This window comes from Neoarius graeffei, chromosome 21 (genome assembly GCF_027579695.1).
Source record: "Neoarius graeffei isolate fNeoGra1 chromosome 21, fNeoGra1.pri, whole genome shotgun sequence".
Lineage (NCBI taxonomy): Eukaryota > Metazoa > Chordata > Actinopteri > Siluriformes > Ariidae > Neoarius > Neoarius graeffei.
In genome coordinates, this window is record NC_083589.1 from 31,410,705 (window position 1) to 31,424,188 (window position 13,484).

Below are 13,484 nucleotides of genomic sequence, written 5' to 3' on the forward strand. Positions count from 1 at the left end.
CTTTTCCAAATACCTTTCATACAGCTCCAAGGTGAAAGCAGCGTCAGTGAAAATCATACATCACCTTAGGTATCCTGTCCCCAATCTCTTACTGGGTTCCCTAAGTAGTTGGAGGATGTGAGGAGCAGAAATCAAACACGTTCACAGTAGTTCATAGTATTTGCTGTGTAGGAGTATTGGAGGATCACGGTGTACAGGCAGTAGCACCCACACACAAGCATGCGCATACATGCATTTACACACACACACACACACACACACACACACACACACACACACATATATCTGTGGGTGGACTACTTTGTGACTTCTCTAAGTTCTTACTTGTAGCGTGTTGCTCAAATTATTATACATATTGATGATTTGGCTTTTAAAAACATTGTTGCACTGCAGGACCATACTGTATGTGTCTTGATGTTTACCACTTCCTGACTTTAGGTAATAATTCAAACCATACTTCCTGTGCCAAAAACTGTGCTCAGGTGGAGTAAATCAGAGAGAGAGAGAGAGAGAGAGAGAGAGAGAGAACAAATAAGCCCTAATGTCATGGCTCTGTAATTAGACCTTTTCTGCCCTTCTCAGTGCTATATTCAATATTTCATCAAATACTTTGAGGTAAGTGAAGTCCGGCTCTAATCCTCCAGGTCAAATGTTCCAGTAGGGATCAAAGATCAAAAACCTCTTTCATCAACTTACAGACACTCATACACAAACGCACACAAGGTATTTGGCCTATCACGGTATACTCTGGCTTGCCAGTATATTAGTAGTTACACTGTCATCTCAGTCTACTAGGCAGGCTGATTTAGTCATAGCTTATTTTACATCTTTTTATTTTGTTTTTGTTTTTTTACGTCATTTGCATCAGGATGTGATAGTTTAAAAAAAAACAACCTAGATTTCCAGCCATTAATTTTACAATAATAAATGTTACAGATAATTTTTAATGTTACTCAAGAATCTAACATGTTCTCACAAAGTAAGGAGGGTTTTACTTTCATGTGGGCATGAGCGAGCGCTCAGATATGAAGCTCCTGGGACGAACAAAGACCATGTTGCGTGATGCATTTACAGCATTTGTTTGTGACATCCTGACAGTGCTAGCACTGCTATCTCTGGTTGGTTTTTTTTTTTCAGTGTTTTTAAATTTTTTTTTAATTGCTGTTTACACCAACTTTGAGTGTAAATCTGACTATACAATCCAAATATATTGGGAGCACTAAACAGATACAGATACAACACCCTCCATGATTATTGGCCTTGCTTGTAAAGATTAGTAAAAAGGGTTTTGTTTTTTTTTAAATCCACGTTTTGGTGAAGTCGCTTCATTTCACACTGAAAAAAATATGGGAAAAATCCAACCTTTTAATTGAAATAAATTTACTCAGAGAAAAACAAATCCCTCATCAAGAAATAATTATTTTCAACAAAAACACATGTCCCACTATTATTGGTACTCCTGAATTTAGTACTTTGTACAACCTCCTTTGCCAGTAAAACAGCACTGAGTCTCTCCTGTAACATTTTATAAGGTTGGAGATACAGAGCAGGGCATCTGAGACCATTCCTCTTTACATGGAAACCTTGTTAGGGTTCATGGCATCATGGACTCCATGCAATACCTGGACATTTTAAATCAAAATCTGGCTCCTCTGCCAGGAAACTAAAACTGGGTCGCCATTGGACCTTCCAGCAGGACAATGATCTGAAGCACATGTCCAAATCAACACAGAAATGGTTCACTGACCACAGAATCAAGCTTCTGCCATGGCCATCTCAGTCCCCTGACCTGAACCGCAGTGAAAACCTGTGGGGTGAGCTGAAGAATGACGTTGGAAGAATGACGTCCAGATCATCCAGGATCCTCAGCCCTCTCCTGTGCTCTCTCCTCTTCAGCTCACCCCACAGGTTTTCACTGCGGTTCAGGTCAGGGGACTGAGATGGCCATGGCAGAAGCTTGAGTCTGTGGTCAGTGAACTATTTCTGTGTTGATTTGGACATGTGCTTCAGATCATTGTCCTGCTGGAAGGGCCAATGGTGACCCAGTTTTAGTTTCCTGGCAGAGGAGCCAGATTTTGATTTAAAATGTCCAGGTATTGCATGGAGTCCATGATGCCATGAACCCTAACAAGGTTTCCAGGGCCTTTGGAGGAAAAACAGCAACAAAACATCATAGAACGTCCACCATACTTTTCAGTTGGGATCAGGTTCTTTTCATTATCGCCATTTTTCTGTTTATGCCAAACCCACCTTGAGTGTTTATTACCAAAAAGCTCCATTTTTGTGACATCAGACCATAGAACATGGTTTCAGTCAGAGTTGTAGTAGTGTTTCACAAACTTCAGGTGCTTATGTTTGTGGTTAACTGACAGAAAAGGCTTTTTTTTTTCTTGCAAAACCTTGCAAATAATCTGTTCGCATGGAGGTGGAGTCTGATGGTGGTTTTGGAGACTTGGAAACACCAAGATTTAACTTTTACTTGAAATTCATCAACAGTGATCCTTATTTTTTTTTCTTCTCTACCATCCTCCTCACTGTACATGTTGGCAAAATAAACTTGGGTCCTCTTCCAGTCAAGTTTGTAACAGTTCCAGTGAGTGTCCACTTTTTTTTAAAAATTATTATTATTGCTGCCCTAATAGTAAAAATAGACATTTTCAGGTGAGTAGCTGTTTTTTCATTCCCTGACTTCAGAAAGTCAACACACTTCTCAATCATTTGGTTTGTGTTCACTTATCTTTCCCATCTTAATGGATGATTAAGGGAATACGGCCTTTGTGTCAAATCATATTTGTTCCCCAGTTAATCAGGAAGTCGTGGATTACAGCTGGAAGGTTCCTACACACTCCAATCAACTCAAACATGTACAATTTCACTTGGAAACATGCTTCAGTTACGTCGTGTTCACTATAATTTCCAGGAGTACCAATAATAGTGTCACATGTGTTTTTGTTGAAAATAATTTCTCGATGAGGGATTTGTTTTTCTCAGAATATTTGGGTTTTTCTCATATATATCATCTCATCTCGTTATCTCTAGCCGCTTTATCCTGTTCTACAGGGTCGCAGGCAAGCTGGAGCCTATCCCAGCTGACTACACCCGGACAAGTCGCCAGGTCATCACAGGGCTGACACAGAGACACAGACAACCATTCACACTCACGGTCAATTTAGAGTCACCAGTTAACCTAACCTGCATGTCTTTGGACTGTGGGGGAAACCGGAGCACCCGGAGGAAACCCACGCGGACACGGAGAGAACATGCAAACTCCACACAGAAAGGCCCTCGCCGGCCACGGGGCTCGAACCCGGACCTTCTTGCTGTGAGGCGACAGCACTAACCAAGCGCTAACCACTACACCACCGTGCCGCCCTCTCTCTCTCTATGTATATATATATATATATATATTTTTTTTTTTTTTTTTTCCAGTGTGTGATGAAGCAACTTCACCAAAAGTTTTTTTTTTTCTTTCCCTTTTTGCTAATCTTTACAAAGGGTGCCAATAATCATGGAGAGCGTTATATAGCCTACATATTGCTGGTTGAATAAATTAATTTTATATGTGTCACTGTGTGTTTGCATTTGTAAAGTTGATTCATCATCCCCTCCGTATGCAGTGGAGTCCAAAAGTCTGAGACCACATTGGATTTTTTTTTAATTGGAAATAAACAGAATAATATTTAAAACAAAGAAAGTACATGTTCAATAGCTTGACTATTTCTAGGTCCCTATTTGAATGGAAGCAAATGTGTGCTACTGACCATTTTAACCATTTTGGACAAAAGGTCAGGTTTTTCTCAAATATTACTCATACATATTCTCCTGAAGCAATGTTCAGATGGCACCCTGATAGATTTGTTCTAAAATAGATCATAAGGGTTTGTGGAGTCCATGCCAGCTTGAGTGCACACTGTTATCAATGCAAAACAAAGGGACGTACCGAATACTAGAAACTCTGAAATTCATGTAAATATTTCAAAGGTTCTACTTTTCACTCGAGTTGTTCTCAATAATACAACTGTTAATGAAAATTGTTGTATTAAATTAGAAAATAATCCAAAATGGAGTCATTTTCACTCGTGCTCTCAGACTGTTGGACTCCATTGTACATATAAAGTGACAAGGATTCAAAGCAGCAGCTTCAGGAGAATATTATATGCAGCACATGCAAACTACACATAAGAACAGGAGTAGCATCGAGACAGAATAACTGCACTGATTCATGTGAACATGTGGGTGGATGTGAAGGAAAATTGCTTTTTTTGCTGCATTTTTTTAAAGTTGCACATTGTGAGAAATGTGACGGAGTGAGCAGCTAGTCCCAACCACAGCGTTTATGTCTCCGATTTAAAGCAACAGCAAGCCAAAACCTGCCCTTTTAGATCAGCACCCAATAACATGGTGAATCTGTGAAAATCATAGACGCCAATGTGCTCCATTCATAAGACGTTTTGACATATAGTGTGTAGATATGAAACATGATTAGCTCACTCTGATAGAAGAGCAGGTCTCATACAGGATAATAACTTATCTTAAATTAGCAGTAAAACATTGGTAAATTTGCAAATTTAAAGATAAACTATCTGATCACAGAGATAAGAAGACCAACTATGTGATGCACTTAAAACATGAAACTTGCTAGGGAAGAGCATTTTAATATTTGAGCGCTAGCAGACCAAAAGTGGATGGAAATTGGATTTGACCTGCTTTGATGAACAATTTCATGAGCAAGTTGTTCCATGTGCAGCAGTCAACATTTTTTTTTTTTTTAAATAAGTCATACATTGTCACTTTTGGATCAGTTTCGTTTGTTTTAATGGTTGAGGCTTTTTCAATGCTTGGGGTTGAAAAAAGAGATAGATTGTTGAGCAGATTTTACTTTTAAACAATTATAAGTGCTATACTCAGTTGATGTCTTCAACTTTTATTTACATCAAGTTGGATAGTAGATAGTTATATCAGACGGACATGCATGAAAAGCAGGGCCTCATTTATAAAACGTAGGCACAATCGATTTTGATCTTAAATTTTATTGATTTGTTGTTTTGTTAAAGTATAGTGCAAATCGAGATTTGTAAATCTTGAAACTGATGTGGAAATGTTCGTAAACATACACAAGCCGAAAAATGTGTGTGGGCTTTTTATGTTACATAAGTGAGTCCAACAGAAGGAATTAATTAGATTTTGATTAATCTGATTAGATAGATAGATAGATAGATAGATAGATAGATAGATAGATAGATAGATAGATAGATAGATAGATTCTCACTGGCCACTTTATTAGGAACACCCATCCACCTTCTGTTTTATGCGGTTCTCTAATCAGCCAATCCTTTGACAGCAGCACAATGCATAAAATCATGCAGATACAAATCAATAGCTTCAGTTAATGTTCACTTCAAACATCAGAACTGGAAAAATTGTGATCTCAAAGTGTGACTTTCACTGTGGCATGTGTGTTGGTTTGAGCCAGAAGGGCTGGTTTGAGTTTTTCAGAAACTGCTGATCTCCGGGGTTTTCACACATAGCAGTCACATAGAATGGTGCGAAAAACAAACAAACAAAAAACATGGAGTGAGCAACGGTTCTGTGTGTGGACACAAACGTCTTGTTGTAAGAGAGGTCAGAGGAAAATGGTCAGATTGGTTCGAGCTGCCAAGAAGGATATACAGTGAGCAGAAAAGCATCTCAGCATGCAACAGTAGAAGAACACAGTGGGTTCCACTCTGGCAGCCAAGAACAGGAGTCTTAGAATCAAGAACAAGTTCCTATTAAAGTGGCCAGAGAGTGTAGATAGATAGATAGATAGATAGATAGATAGATAGATAGATAGATAGATAGATAGATAGATTTAATTTGCAGAAAACTTACTTTACTGTTTGGCCATTTTCATCTCATCTCATTATCTCTAGCCACTTTATCCTTCTACAGGGTCGCAGGCAAGCTGGAGCCTATCCCAGCTGACTACGGGCAAAAGGCGGGGTACACCCTGGACAAGTCGCCAGGTCATCACAGGGCTGACACATAGACACAGACAGCCATTCACACTCACATTCACACCTACAGTCAATTTAGAGTCACCAGTTAACCTAACCTGCATGTCTTTGGACTGTGGGGGAAACCGGAGCACCCGGAGGAAACCCACGCGGACACAGGGAGAACATGCAAACTCCACACAGAAAGGCCCTCGCCGGCCCCGGGGCTCGAACCCAGGACCTTCTTGCTGTGAGGTGACAGCGCTAACCACTACACCACTGTGCCACCTGTTTGGCCATTTTAACAAAGAAAATTACCACATTACTAATAATATACAGTCCCATATAACTAATACTTCTCCTGTCATTTATATAAGATGCACCTGACTATATAAAAATATTTAGGGCGTTGTTTTAGTGGAGTCAACAATCTCGTTCATATTCACATAACTTGAAGATAAATTGAGATTAATAAACCATAGGGCTATTTTTTTATGTCTTTATAAATGAGACCTCAGGACTGAGTCTGTAGGTCTGTAAGCTTTGGGGGAAATATTGCAGATTGTCTAACTGTTAGACCACAGGAGTTCCAAAAACAAAGGTACTATTCTCGACAAAATAACAAAGCTTTTTTTTTTGTGGGATTGTTTCTCACCCAGGCAACTCTTTACAATAATTGATGATGGAAAAGATGTGGTGGTGGTAAAAAGGACAGCAATGCAGCACAAGTTGAATCAGTACGTCTGTTTTGTGTATCCTATAAGTGTTGATGGCCTATTCCAAAAATACAGCTTTCATAAGGACAGAAAGGTTCTTAAAGAAAATGCATAACCCAATTAAAGCGAGTAATGGTTAAAACTGACATCTATGTGCAAAATCTAGACTTCTTGTCTTCTTGAGCACTTTGCTCTGGAGTGTAAGCATTTTTTGTGTTTTAGGTAGACCTTGCTCATAGTATTCGATTCCTAAACCTGAACACCTCACAATTCAATTCAAAACCATCCCTCTCATGTAAAAGAATTAAAGTGAAACATTTCCAGATAAAGAGTATTTATGTGCCATTCTCTTAAAAACAATCCAGTTCAGACCTTGAGAGTTTTGTAGTAAAGAAGCAAATTTTTTGGTGTAGTGATGTTTATGTGGTTTCCTGCAGTTTCCTGTAAGTGATGCTGCTGGAGAAAATTTGTTACATATCGCCTGCACTTAGTTGCTAGCTTATGACTTTGACTGATACAACATAAAACTGCCAACTTCATATATTCATACTGTGTTTATATATATATAACTTCCCAGTAACAACTTCTCTTCACAAAATGCTCACAATATACATTCAGCACTAATTTGAATATTATCTATCTATTAAGCAACTTTATTTGTGGAAATCATCCTGTGCACTTCAAGTACAAGAGGTGAAAAGCCAAAGAAAAGGCAGACCACCACTTACCAACAGGAACGCTCTCCAAAAACTCCTAGTATTTTAGAAAGCAGGTAAACTTGTACTCCGCTATGTCAAGCTGAGTGAGTTTGTGAAGGTTGAGTGAACTTGCACATGTGCAGAGCTGGAGGTGGAGCCAAGAAGTACACTTCCTCCAGACAGCAAAACTATTATATATATATATATATATATATATATATATATATATATATATATATATATATATATATATATATATATATAAAGTGCTAGTATTAAATTCTTAGCACTTTTTGAGGTGTAACTATCAAAACTAAATGCTAATGACAGACAAGAAAAGATATTTAAGCACACACTTATGCCAAATAGGACTATATTTTCTGTACAAAACAGAAATATACATCTCATCTCATCTCGTCATCTCTAGCCGCTTTATCCTTCTACAGGGTCGCAGGCAAGCTGGAGCCTATCCCAGCTGACTACGGGCGAAAGGCGGGGTACACCCTGGACAAGTCGCCAGGTCATCACAGGGCTGACACATAGAGACAGACAACCATTCACACTCACATTCACACCTACAGTCAATTTAGAGTCACCAGTTAACCTAACCTGCATGTCTTTGGACTGTGGGGGAAACCGGAGCACCCGGAGGAAACCCACGCGGACACGGGGAGAACATGCAAACTCCACACAGAAAGGCCCTCGCCGTCCACGGGGCTTGAACCCAGGACCTTCTTGCTGTGAGGCGACAGCGCTAACCACTACACCACCGTGCCGCCCAGAAATATACATACAGTTAAATAAATTATTATTACTTTTTACCTTGAAGTTTAGTTAAATAGTTTCTTGTGTATCCCTAATAGGATACTGTACCTAAATAAACTAGTACGCTAACTACACAGTGTATATATTCAAAGGATTTACAGAAACATGAGAAATGACCACATAAAAAACGAGCTTGAAATTGAAGTGGCTAAATCACAGTGAAAGCATTCCAAGAAGGATTAGACTTGTTTTGAAGGCAAAGGGTGGCCTTACTTATTATAAGGTTGACGATATTAATATATTGTTACAGCTTTATTGTGTCCACACTGAGGTTTTCTTTTTTTATGTCTAATGCTTACTGGGTCATTTGAGCATTAGTAGCTGTAGGATTAGACCTCGACTTCATGTTTGATGAAATATCAAATACTGAATATAATACAATGTATTCAGAGTTTACTAATCTCACCAGAAGTAATTAGGTAGTCAGACCGAGGTCAAACGTATGATCTACTTATCTTGAGCTTAAAGCCGAAATGAAAATTCTCTCTTTATATTTTTTTCCAAATGTATTAAAAACATTTTTTTAAGATGCCAATGTAAGATTCTTTCACAAAGATATAAAGCATGACAAAAAAAACCCATTACTTTTAGAAACTAATGGACCGTCATATTGTTTGTACATAATCAGTGTGATTAGTCTTGTTGTGTACGCCTTCTAGGCTTGAATGTTATCAAAGTCTTGTGTAGTTTAATACAGACTCTCTAAGCTAATGTTCCTCTGTGATCTTCCAGTGTGCTTAGTTTCATTGTTTACAGTTCCTAGTCCCAGTTCTAGTTACCACAGTTTCAGTTTCGATTTCTGTTTATTTGTATAACAACTTCGAACAACAGTCATTATTACAAAGCAACTTGACAAAAAATCCAGATGTGCACCCTTAATGAGGAACCCAAAGGCCACATGAGCAAGGGGAACTCCTTAAGGGCATTCAAGAAGAAAGAGTAAAAGAAAACAAGGGCAACTGATCCTCATCTGACTGACAGTGATAGCAGAATTACAGCACAATTATACAATACAAATGTACAAATAAGATATATTCTGATATACAGTAGTTCCTTGAGAGGTCTTGTGACACTCTCTCGAGTTTGACAGGAAATGAGGAGACGGGAGGCAGACTTGGGACAATTCAAAACAGTGCTCTTTATTTTCCTTTGTATCATCCTTTTTTTTCATTGATTTTAGTACCACGCTGCAAGGCTCATACAAACATAAATATATGTACAGTATCAGTCAAAGGTTTCGACACACCTTCTAATTCAATGTTTTGTTTTGTTGTTTTGGTTTTTTTTTTAATTAAAAAACACTTCATGGCTTAAAGTAATGTTGTAGTCGAGTGGTTTTTGGCATAATATGGATTACTACAGTTGTGGAATAGGGCTATCTACTGTATTTTTATCATTTACTATTTACTATTTGATCCCAAACGCATGAAGAAAGTAAGAAACTCGTCCACTAATTAATTTTTGATGAGGCAGACCTGTTAATTGAAAAGCATTCCAGGTGACTCCCTCATGAAGCTGGGTAAGATAATGCCAGAAGTGTGCAAAGAGTCATCAAGGTAAACGCTGGCTACTTTGAAGAATCTAAAATATGAAACATTTTGTTTTTTTTAACACTTTTTTTCTTTACCACATTATTCCATATACACTCACTGGCCACTTTTTGCTGTTTTATGCTCTAATCAGCCGATCCCTTGACAGTAGCACAATACATAAAATCACACAGATACAAATCAAGAGCGTCAGTTAATGTTCACTTCAAATATCAGACTGGGAAAAATTGTGATCTCAAAGTGTGACTTTCACTGTGGCATGGGTGTTGGTTTGAGCAAGATGGACTGGTTTGAGTGAGTGTTTCAGAAACTGCTGATCTCCTGGGGTTTTTACACACAACAGTCTCTAGAGTTTACACAGAATGGTGTGGGGGAAAAAAAAACCAAGTGAGTGACAGTTCTGTGGGTGGAAACAAACACCTTGTTGATAAGAGAGATCAGAGAAAAATGGCCAGATTGGTTTGATCTTTTTTGCCAGGAAGGACATAGTAACTCATAGCAACACTTTACAGCTGTGGTGATCAGAAAAGCATCTCAACATGCAACAGTATATATACATACGCACAGTTCTGTGCTGCTCAGCTTTGTCTCTCCTCCTTGGTTCTTGTCTCTCTCCTTTTTAACTTCACCACCACTTACTGAAACACAGAACTCTTGTTAGTAAAAACCCCCACAGGTTCAAGTTCTTACCACGCACTCTCCCGACTCCACCAGATGCATTCACAAATGGGTCCACAACCACGCCCCTGCCTCAACACACCTAAAACCACCTTAAACCATGGAAGGAGGTGGTTGCTCTGGCAATGGAAGTTCCTTATGGGGAGGAGTTGGGTTCTGAGGTCCGTGCAACCAACCCCAGCTCCCTGTTCAACCACTTCTCCCCAGAGGTGGCCCAGATGCAAGCAGACTTGGTCACGCTAGCCTCATACAGCACTACAAACCCAAATCATACAGTACCTCAGGCATGGCTGTGCACAATCACCTCTACACAAGGAACAGAAGAGCTCCAGGTAATGCTTGAGCTAGGGGTAAGCGAGGAGACCCACAATGGAACAGTCCCGTGGTCCTTTGTAACAAAGGTAGATAGGGTGGTTCACTTCTGTGTTGAAATTTGTTGCATATTCAATGCTAGGCATCCCTTATCAAAAAGAAGTATATTTCAAGTTCATTATATTAAGTATACTTAAGTTAAAGTATATTTCCTGAAGTATACTTTTGTGTACCAAGTATACTGATATCAATGTACTTACAGTATACTTATAAGTAAACTAATCTAATACTTCTTGGGACTAAATTGGCCCACTTTTAGTTTATAAAAAGTATACTTTAAGTCTAAGAGAAGTAAACTTTGAGTATACAACTAGTATTTTTTATTTTGTACTGCAAATATACCACAAGTAAACTTATATACAAATAGTTTACTAGTTCTATACTTGTAGTCCACTCTTTAGTTTACAAAAGCATACAGTGCCTTGCAAAAGTATTCATCCCCCTTGGTGTTTGTTCTGTTTTGTCGCATTACAAGCTGGAATTAAAATGGATTTTTGGAGGGTTAACAGGATTTGATTTACACAACATGCCTACCACTTTAAAGGTGCAAATTGTTTTTTTTATTGTGACACAAACAATAATTAAGATGAAAAAACAAAAATCTGGAGTGTGCATAAGTATTCACCCTCTTTTGTATGAAACCCCGAAATAAGAGCTGGTCCAACCAATTCACTTCATAAGTCACATAATTAGTTGATTAAGATCCACCTGTGTGAAATCAAAGTGTTACATGATCTGTCACATGATGTCTGTATAAAATCAACCTGTTCTGGAAGGACCCTGACTCTGCAACACTACTAAGCAAGCAACATGAAAACCAAGGAGCCTCCAAACAGGTCAGAGACAAAGTTGTGGAGAAGTATAGATCAGGGTTGGGTTATAAAAAATATCCCAAACTTTGAATATCCCAGAGAGCACCATTATAGCAAAATGGAAAGAATATGGCACCACTACAAACCTGACAAGAGAAGGCCACCCACCAAAACTCAGACCGGGCAAGGAGGGAGGGCATTAATCAGAGATGATAGATAGATAGATAGATAGATAGATAGATAGATAGATAGATAGATAGATAGATAGATAGATAGATAGATAGATAACACCTTTATTTAAAAATAAAAAATAAATCACCCAGGGTAGTCCAATCAGGTAGCCACAAGAGCAAACCTGCTATCAATAGGAGCCCTGGGTAAAAATAAAAAATTGATTAAAATATTATTTACATTAAAACTTCATAATAATAATACTAAGAATATTTAAACAATGATAAAAAAAATTAATCAGAGATGCAACAAAGACAGCAATGATAACACTGAAGGAGCTGCAAAAAGCCACAGTGGAGATGGGAGTATCTGTCCATAGGACCACTTTAAGCCATACACTCCACAGAGTGGGGCTTTATGGAAGAGTGGCTAGAAAAAAGTAATTGCTTAAAAAAAAAATCATGTTTGGAGTTTGCCCAACAGCATGTGGCAGACTCCCCAAACACATGGAAGATGATTCTCTGGTCAAATGAGACAAAAATTTAACTTTTTGACCATCATGGGAAATGCCATGTGTGGCACAAACCCAACACCCTGAGAACCCCATTCCTACAGTGAAGCATGGTGGTGGCAGCATCATGCTGTGGGGATATTTTTCATCTGCAGGGACAGGAAAGCTGGTCAGGACTGAAGGAAAGATGGATAGCACTAAATACAGGGCAATTCTGGAGGAAAACCTGTTTGAGTCAGCCAGAGGTTTGAGACTGGGATGAAGGTTCACAGTCTAGCAGGACAATGATCCTAAACATACTGCTAAAGCTACACTGGAGTGGTTTAAAGGGAAACATTTAAATGTCTTTGAATTACCTAATCAAAGCCCAGACCTCAATCCAACTGAGAATCTGTGGCATAACTTGAAGATTACTGTACACCAACGCAACCCATCTAACTTGAAGGAGTTGGGGCAGTTTTGCCTTGAGGAATGGGCAAAAATCCCAGCAGCTAGATGTGCTAAGCTAATAGAGACATACCCCAAGAGACTTGCAGCTGTAATTGTAGCAAAAGGTGGCTCTATAAAGTATTGACTTTCTTTTTTTTGGGGGGAGGGGATACTTATTCACACTCCAGTTTTCTGTTTTTTTTCATCGTAATTATTGTTTGTGTCATAATAAAAAAAACAATGTGCAACTTTAAAGTTGTAGGCATGTTGTGTAAATCCTCCAAAAATCCATTTTAATTCCAGCTTATAATGTGACAAAACAAGACAAACACCAAGGGGGATGAATACTTTTGCAAGGCACTGTACTTCATAGTATAATGAAAATATACGGTACTATCAGTTTACTTGTTTTATACTTCTAGTCCACTTTTTAGTTTACTAAAGTATACTTTGTAGTATACTGGAAATATACTATTGGTTTACTCATTACACACTTCTAGTCCACTTTTTAGTTTATAAAAGTATACTTTATAGCATATTGGAAATATTCTATTAGTTACTGGTTATAAACATCTAGTCCACTTTTTAGTTTTGAAGTATACTGCAATTACCCTTCTAGGTATATTATTAGTTTTCTAGCCCTAATCCTTACCTCATGCACACTACCAGTAGACAACTTAAGTGTTTTGAGCTGACCACAAACTGAGATAGATTAGATTAGATTAGATTAGATTAGATTAGATTAGA

At 38.3% G+C, this 13,484-nt stretch overlaps 1 protein-coding gene across 2 annotated transcripts in view; it reads right to left on the minus strand.

The window, feature by feature from the left end:
- Positions 1–7,505, minus strand: part of prkcq (protein kinase C, theta) — a 73,596-nt gene extending 66,091 nt beyond the window's left edge. The window contains exon 1 of one of the 2 annotated variants that reach the window (XM_060902977.1): positions 7,420–7,505. The gene's annotated coding sequence lies outside the window, so the exon portion shown is untranslated. Of the gene's footprint in view, positions 1–64; positions 177–7,419 lie in introns of those variants that run through there. The other variant, XM_060902976.1, reaches the window with a different exon arrangement.
- Between the last annotated feature and the right edge of the window lie 5,979 nt (positions 7,506–13,484).